Source organism: Micropterus dolomieu, linkage group LG04 (assembly GCF_021292245.1).
Source record: "Micropterus dolomieu isolate WLL.071019.BEF.003 ecotype Adirondacks linkage group LG04, ASM2129224v1, whole genome shotgun sequence".
Taxonomy (NCBI): domain Eukaryota; kingdom Metazoa; phylum Chordata; class Actinopteri; order Centrarchiformes; family Centrarchidae; genus Micropterus; species Micropterus dolomieu.
In genome coordinates, this window is record NC_060153.1 from 20,109,693 (window position 1) to 20,137,503 (window position 27,811).

The following is a 27,811-nucleotide window of genomic DNA, read 5'->3' on the forward strand; positions in this document are numbered from 1 at the left end:
TGAAAATGGTAATATTCTTGAACTGGAGGAATTTAATTCTAAATATAATATTAACTGCTCAATTGTGGATTACAACAAAGTAACACAGAACATTCCAAAGGTCCTTATTCAAGCAATAAAGAATAATATTATGAACATTGCATCACCAAGACTACACAAAATTAAAATCGATTATGTGGACCTGGTAGATAAAAAATGTAATAATAAATTCCTTAAGCAAACTCTTGTTAACTGTTTGTACCCGGGTAGAACAAGGAGTACTCTCTTCTTTCTTGGTTATAACAAATATGAAATATCTTCAATTAGAACAAAATTCCTAAGATATCCAATTCCTCCTAAATTTAAGGAAGTACATTTTAAAACAATAAATAATATATATCCCTCTAATGAGTTTGTAAAGAAAAGATTCAAGTTTGAGGTAGACAATTGTCATATATGCAACATTTATGTTGAAACAACTGAACACCTGTTTTATGAATGTCAAATGGCTCAGAATTTATGGAAATCTCTTCACAGTATGTTGTCCTCCAGATCTATAAACATAGATTTCTTCTCATATCAAAATATTCAGATGGGTGTAATTCTACAAAATAAAAATGATGAATTTTTGGTCAATAATCTAATTATAGTTACAAAATATTATATACATAAATGTCGATTTGCCAAATCCTCCCCCACATGGTCTGCATTTAAAAATGAACTTTTGCTGTTTCAAAACTGTCTTAAAAAGGTCGAGAATGCCCAGGCTAAAAAACTGTATAATCGTTTAATATCACTTCAGTTGAGCTGAGTCCCTCTGTTTGGTTTGTCTATGTTATTATTTTGTTTTAGTTTACTTTTATTGTTTTGAGCTCTTTTAGTATAAGTTGTTCTCCCTTGTCATGTGAACAGTATAGAAAATGTCTTTTCAGATGATTTGCAAGAGGTGTGACTCTTAGTTTAAAATACAATAAGATTTATTTTGTAAAAAAAAAAAAAAAAAAAAAAAAAAAGAACACTGGGGAAATCAAGACTTTTAATTTGCTTATAGATTATTCATCACCCCTTCTTCACCACTTACCACTCAATATCCACACATTCACTTCTGAACAAATTCATAAATTTACTGCAGAGCTAAGACATTTTGACTAAGATTACTGCTGTAGGTAAATAAACAGACCATACAAAAATACATAAACACAGTTAAAAGTAATGAGCATAATTTATTTGCATGATAATATTGCTATTAATACCACATGACTTTGAATCTCTCAAGCAATCTATGTATTTCACCCTCAGTGAATGACATTAGCCACAAAGAGATCTAGTAGTAATGTTCATTGAATTTCAAGACAGTCTAATCTAGTCTAATTGGAGAAAATCAACAGCTTCTTATACCCACAGAAGTCATTCTGCTTTCAGCTCTGAAAGCACAGCACAGCTGCAATTTGACATTAACAATGTACATGCAAGTAATTCAAAATATACATAATTAGTTATGTTCTACAATGCATTTTAAGAGTTGTGATCTCGAAATGAATTTGAAGTCAGTTTTATTAGAGAATAACATGACATTACCAACACTTGAGTCAAGGAATTGTGACATCAGAATTAAAAAAAAAAAAATTAATATAGCAAACAATCCATTACATTTCACTAAGAGCTTTTCATATGGTTTTACTGCTGTGTCTATGTGTAAAATTTTGCATGACAAATACTGTACTTTAAGTTACTGACTAACACGATAAGTCATTTACTCCCTGAGGAAATACACTAGTGTGGGAAAGGCAAGGCAAGTTTATTTGTATATCACCTTTTAAAAACAAGGCAATTCTAAGTGCTTTATATAAGACAGATTGGCATTTAGAATAGATGTGGAACAAACACATAGTGGGGCGGCTGTGGCTCAGGGGTTAGAGCGTGTTGCCTGTTAGTCGGATGTTCAATCCCTGGCTCCTCCAGGCTGCAAGTGTCCTTCGGCGAGAAACTAAACCCCGAATTGCCACTGATGGCTATTCCACCAGTGTGTGAATGTTAGTTTATGTTTGAAACTTAGGCTTATTGTAAGAATGTGTGTGAATGCGATGTAGTGTAAAAGTGCTTTGAGTGGTCGCATAGACTAGAAAGGTATTATACAAATACAGAGCACTTCCATTTACATGGCAATATAAAAGAGTCAATTTGGGCTTGACCTTTATTTAAGCTTCACGGGCCTGCCCGCCATTTTAGATCATCGTGTGACAAGCCACCCACGTTGTCACGTCTGCTATTTTCCTACCTCCATTTCCCTCTATTGTCACACACACACACACCTACATACATATTCTTGCTGATTGATCTATGTTTTGTTTTTAATATATTTCTAGAATATATTTGATATTTTGCTAATAACAAAACCTGCCCCTTCAATATGTCCTAGACAGTGTAAAGGGAATCCCTCACACTCTTGATGATAATGATCATAATGATAACAAGTAGGGCTGCGACTAATGATTATTATTCGATTAGTCGACTAGTCACGATTATTTTTGCCACCCCCTAATCCCAATTAAACCGTTTAACTAATTAAATATCTTTCAAGTGAATTACTAATCTCCAACACACAGACTAACTAGCCAACGTTACCATTAAGTGAATAAGGTTTACTATTCAGAATGAAAACTAGTGTCAACACCAAGGGGAAATAGGGAAGAAAACAAGACAGCGTAGGTTACTCCTATAAGTCACTGATTTACCATTGCACTTAACGTGTTTGCTAACACAACTAAAAGAGCATTCTCTTAGCCAGCATCATCCCTGAGACCTCAAAACCATGAATGCAATGAACTATGGAGAGGCTGCTGATAACAGCCAGGCTTTATCACCCAAAAAATTAAGCTCATAATCTGATTTATTGACAAATAGGTTTTTAACTTTAAACTTTTAACAAAGATTTTTGCTTTGGAAACATATAAAAGAAAAGCAAATTAAAAGCACAAACTATAACCACAACTGTACACTAACAATGTAATGTCTATTTAGAATAATAAAGCAACAGCCCCCTTTCTTACTACTTTCATACTAGTTTTTTTTAATTTAGTGTTTCAAAGTTTCACAAGTTGAGAATGTTCTCTATATCACAAGCCAGATGTTTCTTGATTTACTTTAAAATGTTAAACCATTAATCAAATTGTAAAGACAAAATAACAGAGGGACGAACGTTGAAACTATCATACAGTTGTGTCCTTTCCTCTGTCGTTGCTGCTCTGGCATTGCTGCTTCAGTGGTCTGAGTAACTGGGACCAGAGGGCTCTGTGGCCGTGACTTTCGTAAAACTGCCAATATTCAAGTTCTACACAGTTGATTTTATGCCTCAAAACCGCTCAAAAAGTGTATTTAGTGATGAAATAGCGTACAAAACTTGTAAAAACCAAAAAAAAAACATTTAGCTGTTAGCCTTCCTCTGTTGTTTTCCACTTCTCGCATGAATGCTTCTTCTTCGTGAGTAGTCTTACAGTCAAGCAGTCAAGGCAGACCGTGGAAGCGATACTGCCCCTAGCATTCCATGTAGTGCCCTGCAGTTAGAAATGAGCAACCAGAAATGTTAGATTGCTATCTCTCCCTTAAACGGCATCTTTGTTACGACGCATCAACAATGAAATTCCACATCAACGTCGACAATTCGTCGACTAAACGTTGCAGTCCTAATAACCGTCCACACGTATATGACACACAGACTCACAAAATCTTGCAAATGTGCACAGCAGAGATTACAAAAGAACATCCAAACACATCACAAATTTACCCATACACAGGTATACAGCCACAAAACACTGAAATTTGTGCACCCCCATACACACAAACACAGAGCAGTGGTCTCCGTGAGTGATGGCCTGTCGGTCCAGTTCAATATCAGGCCTGATGATCTCAACTGGTGTTGATTCACGCCTCTGTTGCTCTGAAATGTGTGTGAATAGAGGTCACTGGGTTCATGGTTCATGCGCTGGTGTGTGTGTGTGTGTGTGTGTGGGTGTACATTGTTTGCAATTTTAAAGACAATGATTCTCGTGCAAGAACCAGTCATACGAACAGATTTGTTCTAAAGTAGCTTATGTGGAGAACTTCTGTTGTCTCGTATTTAAAATTTTCTCTTAGGTACGAACACAATTTAGGACTGGTCCAGACCTTAGACGTCTTAGGAGTCATGTACAATTAGTCTGTCATATAAGTTTTTCACTAATCCATTGTCTATTTCATTGCTTTGGAGATATTTTGAGTTCGGAAATCCTGTAATAATTATGTAGACATTTAAAATTTTGCTCTGTAATTCGAATTATAAAATAATTGTAGTTGCATCTATATAGAATAATGATATAATAAATTTAAATTGGCTATTGCATTACACTACACTATCAATATGAACATCTCATACTACAAGGCTAACTAAATGATGCACAAATTGAAGGTTCATTTATATATATCTGTATATAATAAGGACAGCTGGAAGTGTAATCTTTTGGGGGCCTCGGAAGAGACTGGCACAGTGCTGATATATTATCAAACACAAATGAATGGTTGTTGTCGCGGTTTAGATTACCACGGGCTGTGCTTCTGCAAATGAAACTTGTTAGAGCTGCAACTCCACAGACAGACACACCAATCCAAACCTGTTCCCTTAATTCCACTGCTGATGCTGTTAAAAAGGATTCTTTCCTTATGGATGTCAGAAATCAGGACTTCAATCTCCGAACTTCTAAAGTTCTTATTTTTTACTCTTTGATGTCATTGCCATGAATGAACACATTGGCATACAGGTGTGACGCAAAGCCTTATATGGTATTATTGGGGTGTTCATTTTGCTAATTTGCAGTTTCTCAGTTACAAATAGAAGGCATTCATCTGACCCCTGTATTAAGCTATTGTTTGTTATCTCAAGATCACAAGACAATCATCATGTTATCACGGGAAAACAACATTCATAATCTTGAGATAATCATCCCGTTATCACGGGAAAACGGAATAATAAAAATATTTGAATGGATGGCCGCTTAGTGCTTCCGTACATATCAGCTCACCTCATGAAAAAAGTAAGAGAAAGATAAGAACACGAAAATGTTCTAAAAATAGTTAGACTGAGTTTCACTATCTAAAATTTTTTTTTACACATTTCCAAAGTTTCATAGAGTGGGATAATGGCATCCTCCAAAAAGATATCACAAACCAAGAGTCTTAGAAACTAGATGGATAGAAAATAAGTTGACACCTCTACATTTTGACAGGGTCCAATATCTCAGAAGTGGATTTTTCCTTTTTCAAATGATATCATACTGTACAGTACACAAAAATCACATAAAATTTTGAAACCTTTTACCATTCACTGTAATCATTTTACTTTAAACAACGATTGAATATAATCAAGATAATATAAATTTAGATTATCCTCAAACTCATTAATTATCCCACATATCCCAACTATGTTGATGATCATTTAATCAGAAGGCATTTGTTAAACATCCATGACAAGCTGGTTGTAGGTTGTGAAATAGAATATTTACTGGTTTTCTTAGTCTTACATGATAGTAGATAGTCTTTGGGTTTGGTTCATAAAAGCAAGCAGTTTCAAAAAAGTTGTCTTTGTCCCTAAAAGCAAGCAATTTCAGAAAAGTCGTCTTGGGCTTTGGGAAAATGTCGACATAATTATAGAAAGATATTGTTTTGTTTTCCATGATCTGCACTAGTGGGAGCATACAATTGAACAAGAGGCCAGAGGATGGAGCTTGTTGGACTACAATTAAGTTTAAAAATCTACTTGATGCCTTAAATTTAGTGTGAACTAAAAGTTTCATACAAATTTAAGATGGATACAAAGCACAAATCCAAGGTTTTGTTGACATAACGTGAAACATGAAATTTCTCAGCCCTCACCATTCATTCATTCAAATTAATTTAAATGCACTGTAGAACAGTGGTTCTCAAACCTTTTCACATTAAGGACCCCCTAAATTAACACAAATTAGACCATGGACCCCTATTTGATAATATTTTGTCCCAGGGTCCCCTGTCTGATAGGATTTCTGTGTTTAGATGTTTTATTTAAAAAAGTGTATGAAACTCACAGGTCCAAGAAGTCATTCAGTCCGTCATTGTGTAACTTATGGATAGAATTATAAATAAATGATTTCCCTTTTTGCTGGAGACCCCCTGGAACCACCTCAATGACCCCACTTTGAAAACCACTGCATTTTCAGGTGCAAACAATGACAAATATTTTAGCCAAAATCTGTGTTCACATACCCTTTACAATAACTCATGTTCATTAGCAGTTTCTCATCCTGTCCATCAACAGCGAGATCATAAGCATCGCAGTATCAACTGGTTATGTGGAAAGGATATTTTCCAGAATGACCAACAAAGTGACATCAAGAACAGGTGCTCTGTGGAGCTCATTAGGAGTGAGCTCTTCATCACTCTCACTTTGAGCAGTCCTGTTCTACTGTAGCTGTCTGAAAGACAGTGCTGCACGAGTAGTGTATGACAAGAAAACGCTTACAAAAGGAAGTAGGCCTAATATGCTCCAATACTACGTGCCTACTACTTCTGGTCCACTGATGTTCATGATGCTCATGGAAAATCCTTTGCAAAAGTCTTTCCAATCAAAACCTATTAATTCTTTTAGCCTATTTAAAGTTAATAAGTTATGGACATGTTGATTTAATTAAGTTAATAAAATACAGTTCACATCCTATTTTTTGTGGTCTCACTGTCACACATTATTGGCCCATGTCTATTATTGTCATAGCTGTGTATTCAGCTTTGACAACATGACCACTAGTCTGATAGAGAGAGACTGAGTGCATCTGTTCACACTGATTTCGGTAGCAGATAGCTTATTATGTCCATTGGTATCAATCTTAATACTTTCCTGAGAACATGTTTTAAGTTATGACACACCACCACTGGCACACCATTGGGCCTGTGGTTGCTGGGCCTCCGAGGGGTGTGGCCCCTGCTGCGGAATGCATCCCTTATTTTTCTGTATTGAAGGTGGCAACCCTAAAAAGCACTTTCTGTGAGACATACTGAACAACCTCCAGCTCTAGCTCGATGAGGTCAAATGGCCGCTTCTCTCAAACGAGGGCTTTATATATTTACATTTTGAGGGAGTAAACATTAATGATCCCAGATGTTACGTCACATCTAGAGCTTGGTGGCATTCCCCGTTTGTCCGGGGTATTTTGCATGCTCAAGATTTTACGAGGAGGAAACAATGGTGATTGAGGATCAGTTCCATGTACTGAATGCTTTTATTTAAATTTTATCTATATGTATGCCAAGGTAAATACAGTTTTCTATTCTACAGCACCTTTAAGCTTTTAATTTCCAAAAATTAGTAAATATTGGCCAACTAATATGCTTAAAATCTGTGTTTATTTATTTAAAAAAGACACTGAGGCACAGTGATTTTGAGGCACCTTCAAGAAGCAGACAAAAGTGAATAAAAAAGCATGCTTATATTTTTCATTACTGTACCGTAAGTCTGACATTTTGGAGGAGACAAAACAAAAATTAAGGGAAAAAAACACAGTAATTATGAAGTCCACAACAGTGCAAAGAGTTTCCCTCACAAAACCTTTCTATTCTTGAGAAGCCATGATTGACAAAATAAAATCAGAAGCATGGCTAAGTGGGTGACTTGGTTGTAAAAATGCACAGTACGGATTTTAAACACAGTACATATAGATAGTTAATCTAGCTCTGCACAATGGAGCTTGGCTTGAGATTGTTGCTCTGGCATATGAGATTGCAAAAAAAGTTGCTGTTTTGGGATTACAACCATATGACATTTAAATAAAAGTGGACAAAAACACAAACACTGGCACAAAGACGTTTCTCTTCCATGTGTAAGCCAAAACATCTGCTGCAGTCTTGATCATTGTAGACTGAGTTTCACTATATGCTTTCGCCGTCTGCAGTCTCTTTTATCTTCCTATTGCATTCTTCATGTCGCCTCTCTTACCGAGCAACTTTTCTTCCCCCTCTCTTCCCCTCTCTCCTCTCCTTACTCCTCTTCCCTCTTCTCCTACTTCCTCTTCCCTTCCAGGGCCCCTATGGCAGATTCCCTTCCTCTTCATTTCATGCTTAATATTTTCTTGTCTATTATCCCCCATCCTTGGTCTTCTCCCCTCTACATTCTAGTCATTGGAAGCTAACCATCCTCTAAGGAAAATCTGTGTGTTTTGTGTGTGTGTGTGTGTGTGTGTGTGTGTGTGTGAAGGGTAGATTGCCAGACTCCCTGCCTGAAAACTGAGGGGATCAAAGTAGATCAGTCTAATTTCCCGGTCCTCTTCCTTTTTTCCTCTGTTGTCTAAGGAAGAAGAGGAAGAGAGGGGATGGTTATTTTTCCCCGTGATATGCCCTCTTCTGGTGGAGAAGAAGACTAGATGATGAGGAGACATAAGTGATGGAGGGATGTATGACGGAAAATGGAAAATAGAAAAATTTAATGGAGCAGTGTTATGGAAAAAGGGAAGTAGCGAGAGAGAAGTGAGGGCAGAAAGTGATGAATAGAAAAGATGACAGTATTAGAGGTGTGTTGAGAAAGACAGGAAATAATAAAGTAAGCAGAAGATGATACAGAAATATTGGAGAACGGGGGAAGTGAAGAGAACAAATGATAATTGGTGGGTGAGATGAGGGGGAAAATGAGAAGATGAAGAGACAATAAAAGATAAAGTGATGAGAGAAGATGAAAAAAGTTATGAAAGTGATGATCTGATTGCATCTATTGTATCAATGGAACAACCTCTGTGAGAAGATTACAAAGCATTTGATTTCAACTCTGTAGTCAATTTCCTCTGTGCTTCCTTTGTTTTTGCACACAAAATACACACATAATATACACACACAGCTCCTGTGCATTGTGGTTAATCAGCAGCATATTATTGCCATTATTATATTTCCCACATTGTGTTACATACATTTTTAAAAGGGATGTTGACCTGTATTGGCCACTGTGTAAATGCAATAAGGAATTGATCACAGTGCAGAGTCTCTTTAACATGGCAATATTGTTTATAGCGGAGAGAACCCGAAGCTTTTTTAAAGAGGCAAAACAATGGCCTGTGCCTGATTTTAGGTTCTCTTTTGTGTTTCTTCGAATAAGCAGTTAAAATGTATCAAACCCAATAACTACTGGGGCACCAAAGCTTACCGACACTTGCCCATGCAGACACAAGCCCTAACCTCCACTTCAAATGTTGGTACTTTAATATTTAAATTTCATTATTTTTTAATGCCTTTTCCTGATTACCACTGCCTAGTTTTCATAATTGGCTATTGCAAACAATCCCTTATATTATTATGTTTAAGAAAGACAAGTCCACCTTCAAAATTTGTCTTGTAAATATTTTTTTTTGTAGAGGCAGTGACCAAATGTATTTACATGACATTTTAAAGTAAGAATAAAGAAAAACAATTGCAAAAAGATACTTTGAGATATTGGTAATAGATGGTGATAGATGGCCAAAACAATTAAGGATTGGTGTTATCATGGGGAATTCCACTTCTTCTTTTGTCTTTGTATAGAAGGGTAGGTTGACATTTATTGTATATTGTTGTCTAATGGGGATTCCCTTCATTTGTTGGGAAGCTGTATTCAATCACAATCGCTGTGACATAGAAGAGAAGGGAGGTTATGCCCCATGGACCATATGCAAGCACATCAATCTTCAAATCTTATTTATGCCATTTCAGGTAACACCCAGTCTCCTTCATCATATCTTCATAGAGGTTTTGAGACATGATAGAACATGCTCCTTACAGAGCCTTATATAACAAGAGAAGTAGTCTTTTAATGATTCAAAATGACAATAATTACAACGTATATATACTGGGTGAACTTTGCAGCAATACCTATGATTATATTGTGCAGAGTTAATAGGTTTAATAGTGGTGTAACATACAGTAACCAGGGTCAAATCATAAAAAAGACAAAACATGACTGATCACTGGATGTCAAAGCAACCGAAAAAACACAGTAAACTGTGAATAATTAAGTTATTGGAACATGTTTGTTACAGTGTATTAATATATTACGATATATATATATATATAACTACTAACTCTCTCTCTCTCTCTGTCTTTATATATATATATATCGTTATTGTATAACAGAAGTTAAAGGAGACCTATTATACAGCTTTTCCAGTCCTTTATTGTAGGCCTGTGACTCCTATATGGCAGCTTTGCATGATTCAAAGTTCAAAAAAATATATTTTTTTCTTATACTGACTCTTCATGTAGGCCTTCATTTCAGCCTCTGTCTGAACAAGCTGAACAAGCTGCTCCTGTCTCTTTAAGGCCCCCCCTCTCAAAGCCCACTGTCTTCTGATTGGCCAAGACCTGAAGCATGTTACCAGGCTATTGGTGTTGCTGGGCAGAAGAGGCAGACTGAGCGTTGCCCTGCCCTTAGTGTGGGAGCACATGACCATATATGGAACACCGGCTCAGTAATACATAGAAAGGAGCTGTTGGTAGAAACAGCAGTTCAAAACAGTGTTCAGAACAGGAGGAAATCTGAGGTTTTTGCTCACAGTGATTTCTTATAAATGCTTTAACCTAATTTTTTGAAACTTTGGCCATGTTTAACATGAACATCCAACATTATAACATTGTAGATAAGTCATAAAATGTGGAAAAGCATAATAGGTCTCCTTTAAATGTATGATTATAGATCTGTTACTGCCAATCGTGTTAACTGACACTGGATGCAAAAGGGTAAGCAGAAAAACATGACCATTTACAGGGGAGCTGCACGTGTCATCAATAGGGGAATCTCTCTGTCTCTAATTTATCATAGTCTCACATTGTCACAGAGGCTGGATGGTAAGTTTGAAAGGGAGAACTGCCTGCTCTGCCCATTACAATGCAAACTTAGTATAACGGACCTTGGAAGCGCTGTAGAGACAATGCAGGAAAAATCTAGATAATGAGGCCAAATGGCTTTCTGTGAAATGGAAATTGGAAATATAAACCAGCCTAATGAGTAGTCTTTATTTTTGATATGATATTGGGGACCAATGTATTCTAGTATGGTCCTGTATATGAAACCCTTTTTGGTTACATAATGGAAACAGGGCTAGTTGTTCTCATGTACTCTGAAAAGCAAGGAGTAGCCCTGTTAAATCCTGCAGTGCAGCACTTGTTAACCATGTCCTCAAGTGACACCTGTCCTGCTGTTTTTGCTCTCGCCATGTTCTTACACATCTGACTGAGTTAAGCACTGCAGAATTCTGAAGCACAGTGATAACAGATTACTGGGCTGGGAAACATTGTTAAGGAGACCAGGCTAAACTTGTGTATTGAAGTGGAAACCAGGCGAGGTCTCTTTGGATCTGTGTTGGTAAAGAATCTTGCTTCTTACATGTTTGGTCAGAACCAGGTTAGCCCTGCTTGGCTGTAGTGGGAATCCGACAAAGGCAAGTCTAGTGGTGCAATAGCAGTCACTGTTTCCCCTAGGATTTTTTTCGGGGGGTCGCGGGATGGCCATGTTACAGATAAATGGTTTCGTCATCGATGCAACACACTCATTTTTGCCTATTAATGTTTGTCTCCTTCTCAGTTCGTCATTTTTATTGCTAAAGTTACTCCTGATGGAGCTACAGTTATGATACATTCACACGTTGGGCGATGAAACCGTGGAGAGGGCCCTATGAAATACATCCGAATTTTTGCCAGATTCCGTGTTTTCTGTTAAAATATTTCTGAATGTGGTGGTGAATTAAATTTCAACAATTCAATTGGAAAAAATACAAATTGTATCATGAAAATACTTTATAGGCCTATTCAAATGCATGTGCAATTATTTATGGAACAGTTCACAATAAATGTAGGCTACAGTAGGATGTTAAAACAGGCAATTATAATAATACTTGATAGGGGACAATTCAAAATGAATGCATTGCTGCAGTACATGTATTGTGAATTGTCCCCTATCAAATAGGTTATTGTTTGACAGCTTCCATATGCTGCTGAACACACGGTATAAGTCTACTCTCATGTGGGCAGCACGAATCCTTGTTTACACAGCTTGACCAAACCTATGTTTTTAATTTTTTTAACAGATAATCTGACCTACCACCTCAACCACAAAATTTACAACGAGCTGGCCTGGCGTCTTTCATCTGTCAATGTGGTTTCACTTCAAGGATTAGGGATATAGCCTAATATATATATTGCTGTCATTCTTTCAGAGGTGGTGGGCTGTCCCCCCAAAAGAGTGGTAAGGGGAAACACTAGCACTGTAAAGCCTGAGCGACTGTTGATGTCCCAGCATTTCATCCTCACTGAAACAGGATTCTCCAACGTGGTAGCTTCCAGTGAGAGACATTTCCCCTGCTTCTAAAATGGCCTGTGCCCCGGTCTGAATTTTCTGCAAAACAATGCAGTACAGAGTAAGCAGCATATACACCATTTTTGAGGACCTTGGAGACCAGGCATTTTCATTTGACAGATACAGATGATAAAAATACTCCCCTCTGACACCCAACAGGGAGCAACTTGCCATCCAATTTCTTACCATTTCAAACAGAGAGAGAGAGGAAGGAGGATCCCTCTTGACACCTGCTGGCATCATATTTATTTTCTTTTATGTCAGATAGAAAGGGATCCTGACTACTGAGTGAGGGACTGATAGAGGTTATGGATATTAAAAGACAGGGATCGACACAATCTTTGCTAGGGCAGAAAAAAAAAAAAAAAAAAACATTGCAACAGCAGGAGGCCCCTGTACATGTATCAACCGGTCACCAGAGTTCTTGGGTAAGAGTGAAAACTTTGACAATGGTACAGTATATTACCTACAGTCTGTTTTACAAGTAAAGTGCATATAACAACCCGGTAAATCTCATCAATATACAAGTGTTGAGGAAACAAACTAGTCTCACTGTTCTTACAAGAGTTATTTGTACTCAGTGGTGGAAATTGGGGGGGAAATGCAGGGGAATGTAGGGGAGTAAAAGTCAGAAGGGAAAGGCGTTCTTGCTCAGATTCTGAAAATCACTTCAATGTTGGTGTCGCTTATAGCTATTTACGCTGTTTCTAAAGCGTGTTCATGAAAAGAATATAATTTATTAACCACAAATCCAGCAAATGCCTATACAGCCAATGGGAAAGTGTTACATTGCAAGGTCATTGCATCAGTCCCCAAAGTAGCGTTCATGTGTTAGCGCTGTCATGGCTACTGGTGTGCTGGAACCTGCAGTGATGTTGATGGGTACGCGTCTCTGACACGTTCAAATCCAAAAGAACACAGTAAACTCACTATCGCCTCACCTTCCATGTAATCATGCTTATGTTAAGCTACACAGAGCAACTTTTAGAGCAGTGGTGCTGGGCAATGTTGCAATGTTGTTGTTGTTGTCAATTGTAGTTGGACTTGCCACTTGCAGGATTGCCCAGCAACATTGCTCAAAAAGTTGCCCCGTGTATCATCAGCTCATTGTAAACACCAAATCTGTGTTGAAATGATTAAAATGCTGCTCTCTGTGAGCTCCTACACAAACACACACGAGGAGCAAAGTCAGCGGGCAGCAGAGCAGAGAGGCTGCACTGGAGACGTGAACCAGGTGATGTGACGATAACTCGAGATTACTTGAGTTGACATGCAACTACGCTCGTTACTGTAAGTAAGTGCAATAAAACTTTCACCAGTGAGAAAACAGTACTTAATCAATACACTATCGCATAAAAATGTAAACCTTTACAAATCATATAGAGTAGTGATTTTGTTGTTGTAAACATTACTGTTGCTGCTCTAGAAACAACATTAAATTATATTTAAAATATTCTCTCTAATCCTATATCCTATAGTTCATTGTAGTTAATGTCACAATTCATGTAGTGGTGCTACCAACAGAGTTTCAGGAGCAGGACCACACATCAATGACGTCACTCCCGGCGTTTCCATAAATACCCACACAACACACGTCCTCTTCTTCGCTCTTGCGTTCCGCGCCCAAACCGAGACCAAGCAATATCGTGTCGAGCATGCTACGCAAACATACTGTAATGCGAATTATTACAAGCTACTTCCATCCACTTACCTCTTTAAGAAGTGTCGCCACATAGCTATCCCCATCGGACGATGAATTATTCTGACGGATTCGCGACATCTTCTATGTTCACGTCAGCAGACCCAGCACCAGAAGCTGAATTCTCTCCTCCGTCTCCACGCTTGAGGCCCTGCTTTCTACAATCCTAAAGTCAGCCAGGGAGCGGTGTGAACTGTGCATTACGCACACCGTGACATCAGCGCCACTGTTAAAGGGACAGTTCACATATTACCTCCATCCCAAGATAGCAGAAAAGTCAGTACCAAAGCAAAACAGGACTCCACCTCTCATTGGGGTTGACCGCACCAGCAGCCTACATCACACAGGACAACCACATCAAGTCGTCAGCACCCCGTGATCCAGATCCGGCGCATACGGCATGGGGACGCCAGCGCCACAGCTGGACACTTTCAGCAACTACAGCAGCCAGCTCCCCCAGCACCTCGCGCAACCTCAGCCACCGATTTCAGTAGGGGCATTAGGCACCAGGATGCCCACCGTCCATCAACCATTGTCGGACACCTTTTCGAAAGGACAGGCACTTCATGCTGTTCTTCACTTATCTTTCAATAATCACTGTAATCAACTGTATAATAATCAATAATAATCAGTTATTTTGTTATGATAACTGATGCTAGCAGCATACAAGCTAACTGCTTAAGTACAGTTGTTTTGAGTTTGCAGTCATTACAAGCTCAGTCATTTCAAGCTAACTTCAAGCTAACAGCCGGTTAGAGCTAACTGAGCTAAGAGCTGTTTCGAGCTAACTGAGCTAAGAGCTGTTTCGAGCTAACTGAGCTAAGAGCCATTTCCAGCTAACCTTGAGCTAACAGTCGTTTCAAGCTAACCTTGAGCTAAAAGTCGTTTTGAGCTAACTCTGAGCTAGCTATCACGCGTTTCGAGCTAACCTTGAGCTAACAGTCGTTTCAAGCTAACCTTGAGCTAACAGTCGTTTTGAGCTAACTCTGAGCTAGCTATCACCCGTTTCGAGCTAACCTTTAGCTAACCGTAATTTTGAGCTAACTTTGAGCTAGCTAACAGTCGTTTTAAGCTAACCTTGGGCTAACCGTCATTTTGAGCTAACTTTGAGCTAGCTAAAAGTTGTTTGGAGCTAACGCTGAGCTAACAGTCATTTCGAGCTAACAGCCGTTATCTAGCTAAGTCACTTCAAGCAAACAGTCGTCATCTCGCTAAGTCACTTCAAGCAAAAGTTGTTTCGAGCCATAGCCATTTCCTAGCTTAGCTATTTTCCAGCTAATTCATTCCAAGCAGTTGTCTTCTAGCTAATTCGGTTTGAGCTATTGTCGTTTTCAAGTAAACATTAGTTTCTACTTAAGTCATTCAAGCTAACAGTCGTTTCCTAGCTAAGTCTTTCGAGCAAAACTAGTTTCGAGCTAACATTCGTTTCGAGCTATCATCGAGCTAACAGTAGTTTTGAGCTAACCTCCAGCTAACAGTAGCTTTGAGCGAACAGCGTTTCGAGTGAACTATTGTTCAAGCTAACATTCGTTTCAAGCTAACATCCAGCTAACAGTCGTTTCCATTCATTTTTAAACCATGTCGTTTCGAGCTAATGTTGTCTCAAGGGATAGTCGTTTCAAAGCAAGTCATCCCAAACCATGTCAATTTAAACTAAAGTTGTTTTGAGTGAATGATCGTTTCAAAATTAAGGGGCTTTGGCACCAGGATGCCGCTCACTCCCAGTCATCACTAACCTGACTGCGTCAGTCAGTTCGTTACATAGAACCATCCAATTCGTTGTCGGGTTAGCTTTAGTTGGGTCATTTGGCACCGGGATGCCAAAACCCCTTGCAGCCCACATCCATTAATCTTCGCAGGTTGCTCCAGTCTGGGATTCCGGTGCCAGAATGGCAGGATCTCCAGCATTTCATCTTTACCAGTCCAGCAACTACAGCTACAACCAGCCGTAGCAGCACCAAGTTATTTGACTTTCTAATTTCGGTCTTTACGCTTAAGCCATTACGCCGCCCTCAGCTAATTCTCTTACTCGTCATCTTAACTCTTTCATCTCCCGTTCTTCAGCTCACTAGTCTACCCAAACACATCGTAGACTGCATGAGATCTTGTTCTTCTTATCATACCTTTTCCTCACTACCGCCTACTGAAAGATCCCACCTCTACCCGAAAGGGAGAACATCCACCCGGTTGAGAGAACTCACTCCTGAAAAGTTTGCGTACACTTTCTCCATACACTAAGACGCTTACATGGCCATTATTCTAGATCGGGTCCCCAAGTCAGAGACACGGTTTTATAAAAAAAATCCACATCCACACTGCTCCCAAGCTTGCTTCAGTGGTGTAATCAGGGCCCACTCGACCACGCAACCCTAACATGCCCCCCAAGTGGTACTTGGTCTCATCCTGCTTTCCAGCCGCACAAAGCTCTCCAGTTTTCTCCGGTCTGCAAAGAAACAGCAGGTCTTCTCATGACCCTAGATTTCTAGGATTCACTCTCGACACAATCCGTTTCACACTGTAATCTGGATTGAAAGCTTATCCAATCAGCATTCGAACTCCAATTTCTCTTCGTTTTGGCTCAATCTTCACCAACGGGATTGGGTTCAACTTTTTCTACCACAAACAACCGTGACACCCCAAGATATCAATGTTTCACTGCTGCCACATATTCTGCAAGTTTTGGGGGGTTCTACAAAGAAGACTAATCACAGCATAATGGTCCCCGAAACTCTACTACCAACTACAGGCCAGCTTCGAAATACTCAGCCACTGTCACAACTAGCACAACATGACCTCCCTGTCATTCGATCTCGTCACCACGTCTTATTTCATCAACACGCCCACAGTGGCTACAAAACACACTCCACTGAAGTCCATCTTTGGGGAAGCACTGGCTTCTTTTCCAAACTTCCAAACGCATTCAGGTAACCCAACTTCTTAGAGGTCTTCAACGTCAAGAGCCATCTCAAGACCCCTGCAGCCTTCCTGTTACAGCAGACTCGCTGTCCGTCTGCATCCACACCATCTGTGCTGGTTATAGCATCCCTCACTAGTCGTTTCAAAGCAAGTCATCCCAAACCATGTCAATTTAAACTAAAGTTGTTTTGAGTGAATGATCGTTTCAAAATTAAGGATCTTTGGCACCAGGATGCCGCTCACTCCCAGTCATCACTACGTTACGTCCACACTTGCTCTCTTCAGTTTCATTTCACTGCATCTCCTCTTTGCTTGACCACGCAATTCAGTTCTCAAACAACACTGCTTTCTACCAAAGCGATCCAAAGACTTCCCTATCGTAGCTTCCCTACAACTCTTTTGAATGTCTATTCACCAACTGCAAGCATCATTCATCTTTCTGTTTGTTTATGAATAAATCATTTAATTGTATCTGTTGATTGTGGTCCTTGCTAGTGAATTTATTGTTATTGTTGGACAGGAGAAGAGATGAGAGGAGACAGCATGAGAGCAGCAGAGTAAGAGAATAGCAAGAGAGAGTAAGAGAGTTTTTGGAAGCTGAATAAGCAACGTCATCAAGTCTGTCATCACGAAAACAATCAATAGATCTCGGCCATCTCTATAATTTTAATTAACTTTTGTACAATTATTTATGTAGCTCTCATGATAATGAGTAAAATCAATAAGAATTTAGAACAAATCTGCGAATGTATCCCCCTACCCCAGGACCTCCACCCAAGTATGGTTCCCCCCAGTAATATGTGGCCATTTCCACCACTGTTTGTACTGAATGATTGAAAATAAGAATATAACTTTTACATAGTTACTTTAAAATCTGATAGAGCCGATCACTTCAATGGGTTTTAATTGGTTTCTCTTAAAGTTTAGTATACAATCAGGCAAGTAACAAGAGTTCTGCAAGAGTTTGTATACTTGGCTTTCTTTCCAGGTGTACTGCAAACTGCCATTTTCTGTGTCCCTGGGTAGTGGCTGGTGTTTTGAACACCTGCATTACTGACACCTTCCGTTTGGTATTTATATGTCAGACACCTGTTATTTGTCTATGTGGACAGATTCACAGCTGAATATCATCAGTCCTTAGAGAGAATCCCAAACTGAAAATAATAAACAGCATTCTCATTTAAATACAAAGGCCATGAATTCCCAGGGAAAAAGAAAGCAAAAGCCCTTTTTGGCCCACACACCAGACTAGATATCTCCATTGGCCACATATTTTTTTGTGTTGGGTTTGAATATGAATCTTCATGGTATTTTATTTTCACAGCCATTTTTCAGTAGCCAGTGAAGAGTGACAAGAAAAGTGGGAAAAGAGGGATGTTATGCTTTAGAAGTCGTGAACCGCTTTGTAAACTTTGGTGTCATCAATCTGTATTATGTGCCTTTAAGGGATGTCACAGCAACAGAATTGGAAAAAAAAGCCATCCTGCTCTGGCAGCACATTCTACTAAGCCCGCAAGGCTGCACATTTTTACACACCACACATTTTAAACAGTTTGTAATCATCAGACTAATCTGGAAGTTACACAATAATGATGTCAAAGATATTTCCTTGAATAGTCAGGCAGCTGTAGTCAAACAAATAGCACATATTTTGTTGTCTCAGTTAATGAAGAGCTGGTCTTTCAAAGAAACAACCTCAACTAAATCTGAGGTGGGGCACTGGATTTCTATAGTTTACTGTTGGAACAGCTCCTTAAGCCTTTGCATCTAACACAGATTATACCTGATTTGTCAGCTACAATTCCATACTATAGTCATAAAATCAAAGCTTAACTTATGAAGCAGTTTATGAATAAATGAATAACACTGAAGTGACTAAAACACTTTTGCAAGCACCATCACCATTCAAATTCAAATTAGCTTTATTGGCATGAATGTATAACAATATTGCCAAATTATTATTATCTAAACTTACGTGGTAGTTGTTTTAGCGATGCATTTAGATGATGTGACTTTTTTGGAGCCCTTACATAAACCTTTCATACACAATAGGTAAATATGCTGCATTGGTGGTTGCTTGGAGCAGTTTGTCAGAAAGAAGACATCCTCATTCTTCTTCTCATTTTGAAAGCCCTGATTGTTCAGCTAAATTTCCAACTGGTAGAAACAGCAATCAATTGGCATAACATCAGATCATCAGAATCACTGAACAAATGTATAATGTGGGTAGTGATCCAGACATCTGTAACCAGCCTAACTAAACTACAGAATTACACAGAATTGCATTACACAAAATAAGAAATGATGAAATGAAAAAAGGAAACTTCTGGTAAAAGTTAAAGTCTCTCTATGTCTCTAGCAAATCTTAAGTTACTCTGAAAGCTTGCTTGTCACAGTGCTGATTGCCAGATCTTTCCTACAGCTGATAAATGTTACTAATTGGCATCCTACCTAAAAAATACATTGTGATTATGAGGTTTTAGAGGAGAAATTAATTTTCATGTGGTGCAAACATTATTTGTTTTGAAGACCTTGTATTCACAGGACTCCAGCCAGTTCCATCAGTCTCAGGGGATTACTGCAGGTTAATTGAACATGTTAAGGTTAGATGAAGCTTATACTTCTGTCCAAAGTATGCTGATAACAGCCATCACTCAATCTGTATCTAAGACTTTGTGTGAGTGTTAGTTTGAGAGATATAGTGAGAGAAAGAGAGTGAGAGGGAATGTGACATCTCTATCCTCCTCTATTAACAACCTCCTCATTATTGCTGTAAAGGTCTTTCTGGTTGTTTTGTTGGTTCACTGCCACTGGAATAGACTCCAAGTTGGATAACACCACCCACCGCCCCCAAGAGCAAAATTACATGCCGCTGCATTTTGTTTTACAATTACACTGAGGGACAAAATAGATAGAAATGTAATACCATCCACCAATTGTTTTCCATTTGTCAGAGAAATCTATTTTTAAATGTCCACAAGCCTGTGTGTTCTAATACATTTACTCATTCTGAGGTATTTTTTTATTACCATCTATACCTAACGAGTGTGGGAAAGACGAGTTTTGTTTTCTCTGTGACAAGTAGTGTAAATAATGTCAATTATTGTTAATAATTGTCAGCAAGCAGACAGTTTGTGAATAGGATATGAGAAGTGCTTGATTTGTATTTATTTGAAAGTAGGTAAAGATTCCATCTAGGAAACATTGGTACTTTTTTGAGAGATGGCATACTGTATAATATATTTCTGTGTTATGATGATACAGAGAAGGTTAAAGTATGTTGGTTAAAATATAAATGTTGTCTGAAGCTGTTGAGAGAGTCATATTGAAATGTCAAACTGTTCTTGCAACTAGGGGTGTCGCGATGACCACAAAATGAAAATACCGTGCTATTGGTCAAGCCTACCACTGAGGATGGCAAGCACCGCAACAACCGCATACTGTTACACTTCAGGGTGTGTTAAATTTATTAATTAGCTTCACAGTTAGTTGCTTCAAATGTTCTACAACCATAACAAGCTCTGTAATGGTTCAAGGACGGATCGCCATGGGCTGTACCTGACCTGACTTAAAACCTATTTTTTTTACTCATTTTCTCGTGATTTCGAGATAACCATAATGGTAATTATAGCGTGGTTTGCTGTATTATTGGTTAGCTCACTTGGTAGCGCACAGGACATACAGTCTTAAGGTTGTGTGTTCAATTCTCACTGAAGACTAAATTTTTCTTTTTTATATTTTTCATTCTCTTCAACAAAGTTCTTATGAAAAGACTGTTTCACATGATCACATTACTGTAAAGCACGTTCTTGGTCCATATCCATCAACCTATGGACTTTTCATTTCCTCATCATTCCCAGGCAGAGGAAAGACCTTCTCATTCAGGGGAATCCATGTAACATTACACACTTCCTGACGACTTTTGGAACCTTTGAAATATCTGTCGCGAAATGTGTTATTGGATTATTCTCAATCTTTTCATAACAAATTTGCGGAAGAGGATAATACACACAAAAGAAGAAAAAGAAAGTCAATAAGAACAGGAATCAAACTAATCAAACTGAGCCCCGTGCTCTACCAACTGAACTAACCAGTGACACTGGTAATTGCTTTGAAATTATCCTAAAGAAACACACCTGTCAGCCCCTGTATTCAGCTATGGTTTGTTATCTCGGGATCACAAGAAGATTAATTATCCCGTTCTCAGGGGAAAACAACATTCACTTTATATATATATATATATATATATATATATATATACACATATATATTACTGCTCACTGTGTATTGTTACTGTTTACTGGTATTGAGTATTGGTATGAGTGTTGCTATTGTGATGTTGTTGTTTTCTATTTTTACTTTGTTTATGGTCCTTAAGAAACAACATTTCGTTTAGCTAGAGTATATACTTGTAGGCAAAGGAAGTATTTTAACTTTGATTTTTGATAACGTGTTCAACCATTTTGCATGTAGTGACTAATGCAATGAACTTATGCCTAGATGTTTTGGGGGCTAAGATTATTCAACAGAGACTGGTATAATTCATTGTGATCAGCAGGACATAAACAATATTTGATAATAATTGATAAAACATAATTGATAATGTAAGAAACAGCAGACAATTGTACATAATCATTTGCAGCAGTGTGTCAAGTCATATGCAATTTGTTCAAAACAATGAGAAAGTGCTTTTATGATGTGCACAAGTGACGAGATGATGTGGAGGTTGAACAATTAGTTTTGAGAATTTAAATTCTGATCTGAGAAATGCACCAAAGCGACTGAGAAAAACTGTAACGCTTAGCTAACCTGTTTATTTTAAAGGTTAGATAACTTGGCGTTAGCATATTGCACGGCTAATGTGGCTAGCAGGCTCGGTGATGTTGGACTAACGTTGTAATCCTGAGGGACAGTCGAGAGGAACTTGTGAACGGTAAGCCTCATTTGAAGCTCACTAACGATCGTAGTGTGTTGGACGCCTGCAGCTGTTTTTCATGTTGCTTTCTGTGGAAATTTTGTTATAACGTTAGTACAGCGCAGTGATTAGTTGTGGACAGCCCATTCTGCTCCACACCGGTGTGTGTGCATTGCTGCGGTGTGTAAATTGACTTGATACACATGTCCTGTAGGTAATGTTATAGCTAACGTTACATGTGCAAAAGACATGGCCAAACTACAAATATGAGTTTGCTTGGCGATGTTGTTGTCTAGCACCCAGCAGCTAGCTTGCTCCGAACATAAAGTTGCTGTTAGCGGCTCGCTGTGTAGTGAAGTGAGATCCACAAACACTCCTACGATTAAAAATGCAATAATACAGAATACTGCACAGTCGAGCTCCGCTGGTACGGTTTTAGTGTATTTCCACTACACAGCATAGTAAGTTATGGTTTTTTACCTTGATGACGTGTTGGAGGTGTGCTTGTCAGAATCTATTAATTTTTGTACTATTCCTCACTGCAATATTTAAAACTCTACCGACCAAATAGGGCAGGATTCTATTTGGATGTTGATAACATTTGATTTAGTTTTGTTTCAAATAGTACAAAGACCTTGAGTTGGGTGACTTGTACCAGCTTATTTGACAGCTTTACACTGAAGCACACCTCTTGTAAAGAGACAAGCAGACCTTGGGGAAACAGGCTTATAGCGCCAAGGTGACTCTATATATGTGTGTGTGTGTATGTGCATGTGTCTTCAATACTCATGACTCATCCTTCATAATGTACGAAGCAGGCACCCTTGAGAACCCCACCCCCCTGTCTCTCTCTCTCTTTCAGTTTCTCTTGCTCTCTGTCGTTGTTGCCTTGTCTTTCTCTCTCTCCCTGCAGCTCTCTCTATCTGTCTCCAACTTCCTTTGTCTCGCTTTTTTCTTCCTTCTTTCTCCCATGTGTATATCTCCCCATTGTCTTTCATCTCTTCTTCCTTCCTACCACATCTTTCTGCATCTCTCTCAGTTCCTCCGCCTGGTGTTGTTTAGCCAATGGCTGTCTGCAGTGACTGACAGCATACAAACAAGACTCTTGGGTTGTAGGCTAGAGGCATAAACACGCACACACACACACACACACAAACACACACACACACCCACTTAGTCTCACTTACAAAGATGATTATACATGTCATATAGGAAGTATGCACACATGAAGGCACTCACACACACACCTAAATTCACATGCAGAATTTTATGCAAAAAAAACCTCCTTCACACATTGCGTGTAGACATATGGGAAAATGTGTATAAGCAGTGTATATACACATTTTCCCATATGTCTACACGCTGCCACGTTCACTCTGCACTGATGGATTGGCCAGAGGCATCCACATGCATGTAAACAAACACACCCCCTTAAATAAAGTCACACAAACACTGTTGTATTCATACTAGTACACACACACACGCACACACACACACACACACACACACACACACACACACACTTTCCTTATCTGCACATAGCACTGCCACATACACTCGTTCTGGTGGGTAGACATGGTTCTGATAACCTCATCACTTGATGTCACTCAGTGCTCAACAGGCAAGTTTTTTTATGCAAACACACCCACACTACCTTACTACACTTGCAAAGAAATTCCATTTCAGTAACTTGTCTGCCTCTTATTGTTAACCATTTGTGCTGCACGTCTGACAGCTCAGCTTATCTTGTTCCACGGTTTAAATTGCTAAGAGGTCATCGTAGTAAATTTTTTTTCGCTGCCACCTGATGATCTGAAAATTTGTCATTCAGAAACACCATCCCCTGCACACTGTGATATAATATGTGTTAGTGGCCATAATTTATGTATGAATGTATCACATCTAATGAATGCAGCTCTAACTTACAATAAGAATATTTTATATATGCACTGCTTCTATTTTGAATACATCCAGGGCATGTACAAGGTAGAAGGTAGATTTATTTGTCACATTACAATAAGTTGTAAAGTGGCATTGAGTTTTAACTCCCTTCTGCTGCAGTCTCATGGTGCAGCATCTGAAACTTCTATATCTCATCCCAGAAGGCAGCAGGGTGAACAGGCTGTAGCTGGGGTGGGCACTGTCCTTTAGTATTCTTTGGGCTCTGCGTTGGCACCTCACCTCACCGATATAACTGATGCTCAGGAGATGGGTACCAATGATCTTCTGAGCAGTTTTAATCACCCGCTGCAGAGCCCTCCGGTCCTGGGTTGTACACATCCCATGCCAACACATTTTCACTCCAGACTCGTCACATATTGACACTCGGTCAAGGCCCTTTGGGGTCGCTTTTTAACACCCTGGGTCATCATCATCATTTTTAGATGTTTAAGGCTCCACGGTCAAGTTAGCAATGCTCAGCAACAACAAAGATATCCGGTAAAGTTAGCAGCAATAAATGTGCAACATCTGGTTACATTTTTCAAAATAAAACTTTGAAACGGCACGTTATTAAAGTTGTGAAACGTTGCAATTTGTTTAGGTTTAGGCAACAAAAGTACTTGGTTAAGGGTAGGAAAAGATCATGGTTTGGGTTAAAATAACTACGTAGGTCAGTTAACACGTAAGTTAACTTACGTCACTTGCATAACTTGTGCAATTAACGTGACCCGCGTAACTTAAGGAGTCCTTACTCAGTCTTTTCTGTTTAATATCATATACCTGCCTTTACCAACTGAGTTACAAACTGACGCCATACGTCCAGGCGGGGAGGGAGAACAGTTACCCATGCCAGTTAGTGATGTTTTCAGTCAGGATGCTTTCTATTGCTGCTCTGTAAAAGCTAACAAGAACTTGGCAGAGGAATTTGGCCTTCTTAAGCTTCCTTAAGAAATACAGTCATTTCTGAGCTTTCATCACCAGCGTTCATGTCAAGTTCTCTGTGATGCTGATTGGAACCTGAAACTGTTCTCCTTCTCCACCTCAGCTCCGCTGATGTAGACAGGAGTGTGTGTCTTTATCTTCTTTTTCCTGAAATCAATGATCAGCTCCTTGGTTTTGCTGATGTTGAGCAGTAGGTTGTTCTCCGTACACCACTCTGCGGGATTGTCAATTTCCTCCCAATATGTAGTCTCATTGTTGTGTAAAGTCTGGCCTATGATGGTGGTGTCGTCCATGCAGTCGTGTTTGTACAGCGTGAACAGGACGGGGCTGAGTACACATGAAGTGGGAATGAAGTGATGCATTTATGTACTGCACCAGAGTCACAGGGAGGCGATTGGCGTGGAAGGTGGGCATTAAAAAAATGTTAATAAACACGTTGCACAAGTTTCTGCTGATTTTTTCTGTATTAAATTACACTGTGACCTTAACCTAATATAACATAAAATATAAACAAGTTGAATAATGCTATTGCAAGATCAGATATTTTTGATGAAAAACTAATGAAATTCGTTGTCAGTTTTTAACTGATACTTTCAGTAAGAAACATTTTTTTGACTTGCCAGGTATGTTAATTAATGACATTTCTCAATTCCTCATTCTGGCATTAAGTTTCTTTCAAAACTTGATGTTGCAATTTAGTTTCATATAAATGTAATTTCTAGGACACAGAGTTGGCCATCTTGACCATATCTGACATACATCCATAATGTCACTTTAGGAAGGGTCTCATCTGTCCATAACACAAGATGAAGGACACATGCACATAAAATGTATTGTTCCTAATATTAACATGGACAGGCACACACAAACATCTACCATAACTTGTCCGTCAGCAGTGTAGCCAGTCATGATATTTTCCACTCTGTTTGGTATTCAGGTCATGTCAGTTCCAGGCAGACAAGTGACCAAGCAGTTGGCAAGGGAGTTAAACCACATAAGCAGCCCCCCTCACAATAAGCACCCCCCACTGTCACATATGACATTACTCTAAAGTTAATACATGTTATTACATATTAACTTTAGAGTAATAGCAAAAGCTACAATTACTTAGCATATACGAAACACATACACGTACATGCAAGTACAGTATGTCAGTAAAACAGACTATTTGTTCACATATTTATAAACTATACAGCACACAAATTCTTTTCTCGTTCTGTTGTTTTTCATATTGTGCTTTTTCATCTTATTATATTTAGATTAGAGATGTGTGGATTTTCAACTTCTCAGACAGAGAAAACCCCCCAGCATTTTTGGCAGTTCCAAACAGTGGGCAGGAATGAAGGACAGAAATGAATACATGATGGATGAAGCCAGACATGTTTTGTCACTCCATGTGTCACTCAAAATTTGAAGCACCACAGTTACTTAAAAAAGTTAACTTTGTTCCTTTATTTTCGGGCCTGTTTTCTAGCAATGGATCAATATAAACCCTATAGATGAAAGCAGATATTTTTGCTACGCTTGTCACTCAGACACAATCCCAACAGTGGAAGAAGACATACTCTCTGTGTGGGTGCCCTTTAGAGGCAAGTGATTGGCAGACAGGGGAGCTGGTGGCCACAGGATCCTGCAATGATGATCTGTCACCCACAACCCATTATACCAGTCACAAATGTGGTAGAAGGGGTGGGATGGATGCTGGGTCACCTGGTCTATTTTTCTACTTTGTGCAAGAGCGATGCAGACAGACTCTCTAGCTCTTGGTGCCTAAGTCAGACATCCTGCTATGTCAGCATTTAAAGTGGTGGGGCAGATATAAAGCAGCACTTTTATAGTGTTTTTTTTTTTTTAAACAAACACTGTAAAAGTATGGCTGAAAGTAGTAAAGTTTCATTGTAATCTTAAATGCACTACATGATATTTTGATGCATTTTCATCTGCTCAGTTGTGGTTGTGTGCTAGCAATGCTTCTCACCATATGAAGACTAAAAGGGATCAATGTGCAATAGTGAGTGTGTGAAAGACTTGATTGGGTTGGCTTTGAGTAGGGCATGTCTTTGCAGCACCAGACAAATTGATGGATGAAGTTCCAGTGTGCTAATATAATGCATGACACACAACACTTCATCCCTTGTGCAGCAGGAGTAATGTCAAGTCAATACATTGTCACTTGCTACCTAGCAAACTTCAATTCTATATCGAATGGTTAGCCGTAGTCTTATAAAGAGTAAAGCAGTTAAAGGAGACGTTTTACAGGTTTCAAATAGCCAGGAAGTCTGATTTGAGGATTAAGCCAGCAGGTGAAAGAAAATAAATTTTTTAAACAAAGCGGTGAATGAGTTTGGATTTATTAATAGTTAATCATTGTGATTTTAGTATATCTGTCAATTCATTCCGGGATCATCCTGTATTTTACAGTTCTATCCCGGTTTCATCCCGTTTAAATATTTTCCTGTAAATTTCCCGAATTTTTAACATTTCTAAAAACAACAACAACAAAAAACACTTCAGTAAAGCAGGTGGCAGTATGGAGAACATTAGCTGTAACAGTGACAAGAAGAAGAAGAAGAAGAAGAAGGAGGTGATGGTAGTGAGAGGTCCAGGTTGGATGGTGCATTGACAAAGGGGTAAGTCAGAGATCGAACAGTGTAGCCGACCAAAGCCTGCATGGAGGGTTCCATGTAAGCGGAAAAATGACAACAAAACCCTGCGACCCCCCGTCGCACATGAGAGATGTACCCGTATTGGTTAAATTATGAACTCTCGGTGAATCTAATCATCCGTGACACAACGTTGGTGTTCGGCCGGTGAGCTTGTTGGTGGGCGGATTAAGCAGTGACAATCCGAGTCAGACAAACACACTGAGCCAGAAGGCTAAAGGTTTGTGCAGCCATGCAGCTACCAGAACCACGGTGTTTCTGCCGTTGCTCTATGTCATTAAACCAAGCTTTTTACAAAATGCGAGTTAAGACTTACTGTACAATAATTATTTTGCATTAATGGCTATAATTTTACAACAATTTAGTACTTAACATTAATAAATTAG

General features: G+C 38.9%; 1 protein-coding gene across 1 annotated transcript in view; it reads left to right on the top strand.

Moving 5' to 3' along the window:
- The window catches only part of LOC123969844 (zeta-sarcoglycan), a 187,625-nt gene that overhangs the window by 32,181 nt on the left and 127,633 nt on the right, over positions 1 to 27,811 (top strand). The window lies entirely within an intron of this gene.